The sequence below is a fragment of the Thunnus thynnus genome, chromosome 10, assembly GCF_963924715.1.
Source record: "Thunnus thynnus chromosome 10, fThuThy2.1, whole genome shotgun sequence".
NCBI lineage: Eukaryota > Metazoa > Chordata > Actinopteri > Scombriformes > Scombridae > Thunnus > Thunnus thynnus.
Window position 1 is genome coordinate 31928107 of NC_089526.1, and position 11825 is coordinate 31939931.

Below are 11825 nucleotides of genomic sequence, written 5' to 3' on the forward strand. Positions count from 1 at the left end.
AAGAGTGAGTTCAAACCAGAAGTGAGTAAACTCACAACTGTGACAGAGATTTAAAAAAAAAACAGCAGAAAGGTGATGCACACCTAGGTGAAGATAGAAGTCCTCCAGTGAACATAGAGGGTACTGCTGGAGGAGCCACCATGAGCATTGTTGCTAAACTCAGCCTGTACTGCATGTTTGTCACACAACACTGTAAAGCAGTTACATTAAATACTTAATAATAAAGAATCAATCTTCAGTCTTCTAGTCAGAAACGCTAAGAAGGGTGACCATATAGCATTAGTATTGTCCTGAGAGTAATAATAAATAGTAAATACTGTAAATTATGTCTCCATTTACTGAATGTCAACTTAATGGCAACAGTAAAAGCTACAGCAGCTCATATTATGTCATTGATTAGGTATTATAGACAGAGCCACTGTCATCCAAAGTTTAAGATCTGTCTCGAGACAGGTTTCAGCAGCACTAATTCTTAATACATCAACCTAAATCTTGGAACTATAACACTTTCCTATAATATTTGAAGGTATGACCTTTTGACAAAGGGCAGCTGTGGCTCAGAGGTAGAGCGGGTCATCCACCAATCAGAAGATTGGCAGTTTGATCCCTGCTTCCTCCAGTTGACATGTCAAAGTGTCCTTGGGCAAGATACTGAACCCCAAATTGCTCCCAGAGGCTGTGCCATCAGTGTGTGAGGGTGTGTGTGTGTGGATTAGAATCTCCTCCTGATGAGCAGGTTGGCACCTTGCATGGCAGCCTTTGCCATCAGTGTATGAATGTGTGTGTGAATGGGTGATTGCTGGCATGTAGTGGAAAGCACTTTGAGTGGTCAGAAGATTAGAAAGGCGCTATATAAATGTAGTCCATTTGCTTTGTTCTGCAAACATTTCCAATAAGAATCATCAGGCTTTAGACCTACGGCGTAGTGAATCACAACAAAAAGCAAGAGCTGCAGTATATTGCTCTCAAAAAAGCAAAAAGGTTTCATAAATTTTCAGCATTCTAATAACAAAAGCTTTTTTTAATCTAAAACTGGGTCATTTTCCATCTTGCTGTGTTGTGTTGTGTATGGGCTCATCTTCAGGGATAAATCCATCAGATCCAGTTGACTGGCTGTGTGTCGACAGCTCACGTGCTGCTCATTGGATGGGTGGAATAATGGCATATTCATTTCTGGTGTCTGTCAGTGGAGCTGCGTGCCTCTTTGGATACTCTGCTGCAGGCACACCCCATACTGAATGCTGCAGCACAATAAAAACATGGCAGGATGCATTCCCTCCTGACCTATCTCAGAGGGTGCGGGCCTAATAAAAGAGATATAAGTAGCCTGTCATCAAACCCATGTGGAGATGACTGCAGTGCTTGTTGTTATTTTTATTTTATCTGCAGCCGTGAAATGAAAGCTACTGTTTGATTGCACCGAGGGCGAGGCAGGAAATTCTTCATTCACTGGAAATTAAAGTCCAAGCCTGTGGGTTCTGGTGGGTATTGTAGATTGTGGTTCTTCTGGATGTGCTTTTATTGCTTCAATCTTTTCATTATCTCGGCTAGGTGTTGTTAAATCTGTGAAGTTTGTGTTTGTTGGTAATTTGGGAGTGTGAAATTATCCAGAATAGCCTGCTTATAATTCATGTTATGCAGCTGTAAAGGATGGTTTAGATGCATGGTTACCTTTTCAGTGGGGTAGTCAAAATAACGCGTTAATTTCAATTCATTTATTATAGAAAAAATATATAAAAAATAACAATAACAAAAAAAGTAACACTATGATGCCTTGTCCTTGTCCCCATATATCACTGTGCATATATATACAGCCACAGCCATCCAAAGTAGCTTTGTGAATGGAACATTTACATTTAAAAAACACCCAGATGGAACTGTTGATAGAAATATCACCTCAACGCAAAGCAGCAAGCTCGGAGGTCAGATCTTGCATAACCCCTGATGCTACTGTAAGCAACCAGTCTCATCAACAGGCGTTCAGACACAGACGCAGTCTACCGGTGACAGAATTACCAACTCAATCACTAAATGGATTGCAATGGACTGCAGGCCAGTTTCAGTGGTCGAGGACAGGGGGTTAATGGAGGCTTTACAGATTGCATCCACTGATACAATTTATAAGCTGCCATCGAGAAATACAATTGTGACCAAAATCCACCAGCTCTACAACACTGAAAAGAGAGCAAGGGAGGATGTATTGGTGGAAGCCGAATAATTACCCTGACTGGGGATCATTGGACCTCTGTTTGCAATCACAATTACCTCAGTGTGACTGCACACATCATTGACAGTGAGTGGAAACTTTAGTCATTTGCATTAACCTTGCTGAAGACGGTCACCAGGCACTTTGCTGATGCTTGCGCCAAACAGTTTATGTCTGTGGCAGAGGCTTGGGGAGTTCAACATAAGGTCACCACAGTCAGAACAGACAGAGCTCAAAACACAGTAGCTGCAGCGAGAAAGCTTCCATTCATGCACATGCCTTGTATTGCTCACGTTACTGAGAACCATCAGTGTTTGCCTTCATGACAGTCGGTTTAGTGACATGTTGGCAAAGTGTCATAAGATCACTAAGTGCATTTTAAACACAGCTCTGCCAATACTGAAGAACTACACCAGCAGCAAACAGAACTTGGGCAACAGAGAGAGAAACTGAAACAGAATGTTTCAACAAGATGGAACTCATCACTCACCATGATCTCTCATCCCCTCAAGAACCAGTAGGCTGTAAAGGCTACTCTGGGCCGACAGAAGCACAAGTTAGTCATGTTGACCACATCTGAGTGGGACAAACTGCAGAGGCTAGAGATCCTACTTGAACCATGTAGGTAAAGCACCCATACACCCACATCAGGGACAGCTGTTTTATTAAAATGGGATTTACTTATTGCTGCCTTTTTTTGTAAAGCTTTTAGAATTGACTCTGAATTGATGTGATATAAATTGCTTTTCCTAAATTAAATGTACTGATGTACTGATATCACCCTAATATAATAAACTTACTGTATGCATCTCTTATCATCCACTGCAGAAATGTGACAGAGCTCCTTGGGAACCTATAACACACCATGGAGGTCTCAGATGAGGTCCCAGCCTACACAGAGAGGTTCAAGACTGCCTTTAAGGACCTACCTGAATGGCAAGATAACATCAATAATGAATGGCTCGAGGTGGCTTCAGCACTCGACCCACATTTCAAGGGCTTAAAGTATCTACCAAGAGAAAAGAGAGAATAGGTGTGGACCAGCCTTGAAGCACTGCTGCAAGAAGAACCCAGCAGAGCTACTCTAGAGCCCTCAGAAGAGCCAACAAAGAAGAAGAGGCTGTTGGCTTCAGGCTCAGATTCAGATAACCAAATGGGGCTTTGAGCCTCTATAAAGCAGAGCCCAGCATCAGCATGCAAGAGTGCCAACTGTAGTGGTGGTCAACTCATAGAGAGGCTCATCTACAGTTGTCTGCCCTGCCCAAATATCTGGTCACCCCTGCCACTGCTGTCCCTTTGTGAGAGACTTTTCCCACTTGCAGGCAACATAGTGTAAATGAGGAGGGCAGCCGTGAACTCTGAGAATGTAAACAAGCTAGTTTCTCAGCGACTGGCTGAAGGAAAAGTAAGAGGTAATGTGAGTCTGATGGGTCCGTTACTGTTAAGTTACACTACATGTTGATAAATCAAACTGTTATGGCCTATGCTGCTACAGAGATTAATGCTTGGGTTTATTTTGTCATACAAGATATTGGAGAAATAAGAGGAATTGGGGTCAATGGGACTGTTATTTTTAGATCTATATGTCTATATGTCCAATGAAATGAAAATGTTATGTCCTGAATTTGAATTGCACTATATGTAAAACTGTTGGTCTGTGTTGCCTAAGTTTATTTTGGCATATAAGATATTGGAGAAATAGTATTGAGGTCAAAGGGCCTGTTGTCAGGTAATAATTGTGGCCTGCGATGCTCTTTGTGTTCAATGAAATGAAAACGTAACACCATGTGTCTTAAACTGCACCATTTTTTTGCATCTAAAATATGACGCATTGACAATCATTACAATGTCAAGCATAAAATGAAAAACTTATGGACTTATTACCATCATTGTTCTCGGTGAAACATTTCAGATTTTTTTTTCAATTTCCTCAGTCTAAATTGCAATAGGTCATATTTGTGATTGTTATGTTATTAATTTACATCTGAATTGACTTGACTGTTTCTGATCCTTCACTCACTCACCAGCCTAAATGCCAAAATTACAATTAAAGACGTATACTCTTATATAACTGGCTGCTTGTACCTTCATTCAAGCATCTAACCTGTTAGTCAGTTCACTGGGGTGTAACATTGAGCGCACTGATGCCTACATTACACTATGACTTCTATGAAAAAACTCATCAATGACCCTATCTTGAAGAAACCATACCATTCGTAGAGCTCAGCCTGAGGCATTGAATATTCATATGATTTGTGAATGCAAACAAAGATCATATTACTATTCTAAGTGTGAAGTTATCTACTCTCTATTAATAAGACTTCCAGAGCAGTCAATTAGCTTTCATAGCATTGACGACAGCAGCACAAATGTTCCCTAGCCCTGATCTATGTAAAGCAGAAATATAAGAGCAGAATGCCACTCCCTCACACAGCCACTTTATAGCTTTACCTAATGGCTGTACCTATACACGTTGTCATGAATATCCGACATTGCATGAAGGAGTTAAATATCACTTTCTGTGTCCACTATGTGCTACTAGAGAACTCCCTCATGTAAATTTTATGTAAATCGGATGATGTTTGTCACATAAGGCTGACTTCCTGTTGTCAGTAGGTGGCGCTATGACTATGACTAAATATTGACATCTAGATGTGTTCAGGCCTAGACTCTTACCAAGCGTATGAAATTTGGGGCAGATAGGACAATGTACATTTGAGTAAAAACAACTTCCTGTTTAATGCCCAGAAACGTTTTGGGTAAAATTGACTGGCACACCACATCAGCAGTGTTTGATGAAAACTCAAAAGCTTCACAATTTAGCATGGCAAAGATCTTTAGATGTCACTTACCAAATTTCACCCACCACCACTCAGGTTAATTCTCTAGGAGGAGTTTGTTAAAGTAGCTCGCCTTTAAATGGTGTTAAATTCAAATAAATTCAAAATGGCTGACTTCCTGTTAGACTTAGGGTATGACTCCATGAGGCCTTTTTTTAAGTCTGGAGATGTTACATCTGTCTAACAAATTTTGTACCTCTACGTCAAATTTAAAGGTGGGGGCTTTGACTTTGAAATTTTCTAGGGGGCACCCTCGAGCCATTTTGCCACACCCAAGCCCATGATCCCTATCAGATACCAAATTATGCCACTACTGATACATATGCAAAGTTTTTGAGTTTTCAAGCACCCCTAGCAACTAAAAAATGCTAAATGCGTATCTTAAATGCCTCAAACGTGTTTGCAAAATGAAAATTGACACACAAAATCCCAAAATCCCAAGCCCCTCCAAAATGCAGTGGTGTAGGGGCACTTTCACACTCAGGCCCTAATAATTTTTAGGGGTGTAGAGTGTAGAGTTGACTTTACAACTGATGTAACATATGGACCAACTTACTTTCATCCTCCGTTATGTATCCCCAGAGGGCTGTGTTGAAGAGTATTTTCTGACATTCTTGCCCATTACGAGCCACATGGGTGAGGCCCTGTTTAATTGAGTTTTGAGTGTTTGGCAGGAATTGGGCATTGATGAAAGCAACTGCCACGGACAATGTTATGATAATGTTAGTAACATGTCAGGCACCTACAAATGTCTTCCGGCATGTATTAAAGAGATAAATCCTCTAGCTGAGTGGATAACATGCGCAGCCCACACACTTAATCTGGTTGGGGTTAATAGTGTAAACTGCTGTCATCAGGAGACTGCAGAGCTTTTCAACTTTGTCCAGTAACTTTTTCATTTTTTTCTCAAAATCTACCTCTGGATGGCAGACTGTCACTGCAGGCCTGGAGCCTAATGAGAACAATTGGATAGAAACACTAAAGGCTCTGTCAGACACAAGGTGGTCAGCTCATTCTGAGGCCACAAAAGCGCTCTCTCTGAACTGTTCTAATATCCAGCATTCGTTGCAGAAAATAAGAGGACTATAATCAGGGAAGACTATAATCAGAACACAATTACAGGAAATGAAGCACGGGCTCTTCACAAGAAAATGTGCAAGCTTGAAACAGCATTTCTGTATAACATGTGGAATACAATTTTATCACGATTTCTGTGTAATGCAGTAGACCTTGTCTGGTCACTCAGAGATTGTGTCAGGTTTTCGCTGTCAATTTGACGCTTTCTGAGGAAGCTGCAAAGAATATATCTCGAACAGTTTGTCAGTTCTATAAAGCAGACACACAACTAGCGAGAAGACGAAAGCGGCTGTCTGGTTCTCTACAGAACCAGAGTGTGAACTGTCAGGCCGGGCCAAGTTTTCTGCATCGGTGCTCACACTTATAATTGACAGACTGTTTGGCGGAGCTGAACAGAAAATACAGCTCATATCAAGATGTTCAGAAGTGGTTCGGTTTTTTGAACAGATTCACCTCTACCTCTGTTAAACAGATCCACACTGAGGTACTGAGGCTGCAGAAGAAATATTCCACGGACTTGGAGGAAAGCTTTCTTTAAGAAGCCATTCAGATTGGAGAGTTTATGCGCAAGCAAGAAACAAATACATCTGCCCTTCAACTGCTCAAACTAATAAGAAGACAGAATTTACAGCTTGTGGGGAGCGATCATTCTCTAAACTTGGATCGGTCAAGACTAGATTACACTCGCTTCTAAGTGTAAGGCACTTCTAAGGGTAAGTCAGTGTTTCATTTTAATGCTTGGTATTATGGCATTAATATTCTCTGGACTGTTTATACAGCCTGCAATGCATCTGGTGTGGTCTGTTGTATTGGTGGTAGTGTTTGCAGTGGTGCAGAGATGTATTGCTGATAGTGTTTGTAGTTGCACTGAAATTTTGAAGTGTGACATGTCATACTGTTGGCGAGAGATGTTTGTGTCATTTGAGAGATGTGATGAAGTATAAATGAAGTTAATTCATGTACAGTCTGTTTGTTGTGGTGAGGCGTGGCTTAGCAGTATGTGCAGAGGTAAATTGGTTTGTTGTGGTGGTGTGTATGAGGTTGCAGGAAGCAGAAGGGATGACGGGTTTAGCCAAACCCAGGGGCCTATGACAGGATTAAATCGCCCCTAGCTGTACCAGCCACTTTATTTCCTATAATAAAGTCCCACTTAAAGCAGCATGAAAATGACATTGCCATTACTGAGCTCCCGCTGCTGCTATCAGGCCAAAGTGCTGGAAAAGCCCAGCCAATTAATCAGAGAGCATTACTAGGTTTGCACATTCAGACAGCTCTCTTTGAGAGAGACCGCTGCGGATCATTGAATGAAACAGCTTGTAAAAAGTGACAGAGAGGGCTGAACATCTCTATCAGTTCCACAAAAACTCCTGTCGGTTCTCTGTTCTCAATTCTCTGCTTTTAGTAAACAGAAAGTGTCTTTAAAGCAAGCCATGGCGCTATGAAACAAACAGGAGCCGCTGAATGTCTGCAGTGACAGTCAGATTGCATTTTGTACTGTGCAGTGCAACATGACAACACAATATGTGTAATTATGTTCATCCTTGAAGTGGTAATCATCAAGACGGATTGTTTTCTCCTCTCTCTGGGCAATGAGCATTCACTGCTTTGTTGTTTTTTCACTGAAATTTCCAGTCACCTGTAAATCAAACAGAACTCAAAATTCTATTTATATTCATAGCTGACTTTGCTGCATCAAGAAGTGGCTGATTTTTAGGAGTTCCTAAACCCTATGATTCTGGACCCCATTGACTGAGTGATTAAACCACTTGGAGAACCTGTGGCAAAAATGAGCTGCCAATGTTCAGTGCCAATGCAGGGAATAGAGTGTTTTTTATGTAGTGAGGTGGAAAGTTAAGGCTGTGTCTGACTTTTGAGACCTTTTGTTCACGTCCTGTCACATCCCCGTAGTTTTATAATGATAGCCACAAACTTTCCCTAACCTTAACAAGGTGTTTTAGTTGCCTAGTCCTGAGCATACCCTAAACAAACTGCAGTTATTATGCACAGATATAGAAAGAATTTACAAAATGCTGGTGATTTAAATTCATTGTACATAGTCCAGGGTTTTGTAGAATCATCCAATATCAACACTGTTGATATTTCTCAAGAGTGAAATGAGGAGATCGATATAAATCTCATGTCTGTGTTTTTAGGTTTTAGGTCTTGTATTTAGAGCTGCAACTAATGATTTGTATTATTCTGATTCAGTTAATCTGTTGATTATTTTCTCAATTAATCCATTGGTTGTTTGGTCCATAAAATGTCAGAAAATGGTGAAAAATGTCAATCACTGTTTCCCAAAGCCCAAGGTGACGTCCTCAAATGTCCTGACTACCTAAGCCTAACCCAAACCCAAAGATATTTAGTTTACTGTCATAGAAGATTAAAAAAAGATTCAAAACAGTTGACTGACTAATCGACGAATCGTTGCAGCTCTACTTGTATTCTCATCTATATTTATATTTATCTTGTAACATACTAATCATTATAACTTTTTGTTTATTCAATACAGCCTCCTATGAAAAATATTATTCATGCCTTCTTGTGTTTTAATGCTGTTGGTTAGGGTTATGTATGGGTGATGTGAAAACATCAACTTTCCACAGTCAGATAAATCAAATGTGTGCGTATGTGTGTATAGATTACACAAAGATACATGTTTTAGTGAGCTTTAGAGGTGTTGGTAATTTCAAACTTCAGTCAGAGCCAGGCTAGCTGTTTTTTATTCTAAGCTAGGCTAACCTAGCCTCCAGCTCTGCACTTAACACAGACATCAGACTGGTATCAATCTTCTCATGCCACTCTTGGAAAGAAAGTGAATACGCATATTTTCCAAAATTTTCAGCTATTCCTTTAAGGTCCTTATACTTTCATATAATACTGTGCATATTCTCGAACAAATTTAATCTTTTTCAAATCACCATGAACCAACTGACATTGTGAACGCAGGGCTTTTGGGGGCCAGTTTTGCCTGATATATACTTATCAGGAATGTGACTAGCCTATGTGAACGTATCACTGGAGACATAATTGTTCGGAGTCACTATCTTATATCATTTGGTGATGACAGTATAGAAGAGGGCAGGCTCATTAATCTGGAAATGACGCTAGTGTAACTTTAAGTGGTGACAAATAGTCATGCATAAAAGACATCATTGAGGTGATGAGTGTGGTGTGTATGTGTTTGGTTTTTCCTTCATGCTGCGTCCATCTGGATGGTGTGTGACGGTGTGTGAGTGTGTGTGTGATACTGAATGGGAGTGTGGTCGATGAGCCCAACATCCAGACCAAAAGGCAAATGATCCTCTCAGTAGGTGGATGTCCTCATTGTGGGATGGAGTTGTCATTAGTCATTGTCCTGGCCTCCACCCTCCCCACCAGCCTCTCATTTGTGTCCCATCTCCCCAGCCAATCATATGCCCATTAGTCTTCATTTCTCCTTTTATGGCCAGGGCCTGCTCAGTCCAATCAGCTCCTGCTCTCATTTTCTTCACATTGGTTTTATCTACAGAATCGACAGGGCTGGCAGTCCTCCAGCTAGCAACTTCCCCATCACTTACTGAGCCCTAATAACTCTCTCTCTCACACACAAACACACACAAACACACATCCAATACGTACAAGATTAAAAATGTGTCTGCTTTAATAAGATGCCTTTTATGAGTTCAAGGTTCTTTCACTGAACAGAAAACAATTCTGCCTTAAGCTTTAGTGCAACATTTTGCAGGCAAGCAGCTCTTCTGAAGTTCGACCCAATCTGATTGGATAAGGAAAACCTCACAGGGTGGAGCCAAAGAACAAAGAAAGCTAATATAATGAAGTCCAGCAATGTTGCAGCTGACTGAAACAGGGACACACAGATGCAAAATACTCGACACAGGTCACACTTTAAAGGTATCTCATATTTTTAGAAGTCAGGATGATGTTTTCAGCTTTTTATTCCCAAGTGAACAAGAATAAAAACTTCTATCATACAATAGCAATTGTGTCTCGGTTATTGATTTCACAAACTTTTAGTAATAAAGTTTGCCAATAAGGTTTTTGAAAACTCTCAGGGGAAACATGTTTTCTAAATTGTCAGTGCCCCAAAAATAACTTTTCCACAGAGCTGAGAGGAACTCAGATAATTCTCTGTGGGCTTGTCAATGAAAGCAACACCTTCTATATTACACATTTTCATTGATCAACTGACAAAAAATCTATATATTAGGGGAGCTTTAAAGATAAGAGCATGGCAAATGCAATCAGTTATTGTGCTTTGAACACTAAGAAAGTGTCTAGAAAGGACACAGACAGCAGACAGCCCTCTTACACATGGGACACAGTCAAATGATTGCACTACAGTAACGTTTGACTGGTCCCGACAGAAATATTCCAAAGTCAGTAGGTCCCAGACTGAATCATTTGAGTGAAACTGCTTGTGAGAGAGAAGGCCGAGTCCATCAAAAATGTTGCCCGTAGAGACCTGCTGACCTTTCAAATTCATGAATTCCATTGTCATGAGTGAAGGACAGAGGAAAGAGTGTGTGTTATTTTTATTCTTTTTTTTCTTTTTTCTTTACATTAATGTTTGCAACTTGCTTTGATGCACTGATACCTGGGGTTCTTTATCTCCGTCCACCGAGATTTCAGCAGGTGAGACATTTTTTGAAATTCTTGTTTTTATGTCTACTCAGACCAACTCAGACATATTTGCATAACTAAAAGCCTCTGTCCAACACAACGTTTTCCTTGCTGTAGCTTAATTTCTCACATCTGACACAACGCCCATGGTGAAACGAGAAATGGATCTTAAATTGAAATTGTATTTTTCATTATGCCTTCATATACTCGGCACAGATGGAGAGAGGTTACAGGAGCAAATGTCACGTATTGTTTCCACTGCATTCCTTTTTTTCCCTCTAACACTCTTCATTATTGCTTTATTTGTTTGAGAGATGCAATCGTTTGTGTTTGAGTTGTGTTTTCTCAGCCTATGGAATAGCTGCTCTGAGGGGACTCCACCAGCCGCTCACACTAAATGAGATGTGGCATGGCAATCTGTGGTAAGAGGCTCAGGTCATAATAAGTGCCCTCATACATAAATTACCTAGTTAATGCACAGCTAATCATCCAGACAGACTGAGGGCAGCACCCGCTGGCAATGTGTATGTGCAGTTACATTGCATGAAATAGGATTGACATCAGCAATCAGACTATATTGATGGAGGTCTGCGTGTGTCTCTGTAGGCAGCCCTGTAAACCACTTTCATGCAGTGTTCATGCAGTCACAAAGGAAAACAATAACTGTGTACAGTCAGTTGAGTTTACTGTGTTAGCGATTAAGTGATCACATTTGACACGCCAGCCGACATCTGTCATATTTTACTGGCCTTGTGCACAAAACGACCATAATTTATAAGCTGGAGGAGTGTGCAAGTGTTGCTGATGAATGGCAGTCCATTTCTGGTGTGTAGTAGTTGAAAGTTAAAACTTTTTAGGTTCTGTTTTTTGTAGGGCTGCAACTAACAATTATTTTCATTAATGAAAATTAATCTGTTGATAATTTTGTTGATTAATCAATTAGTTCTTTTGTCTATAAAATGTCAGAAAATGGTGAAAAATGTCGATCGAAATGTCTTGTTTTGTCCTGACTGACAGTCCACAACTTAAAGATATTCATATTTATTGTCACAGAAACCAGAAAATATCCACATTATAGA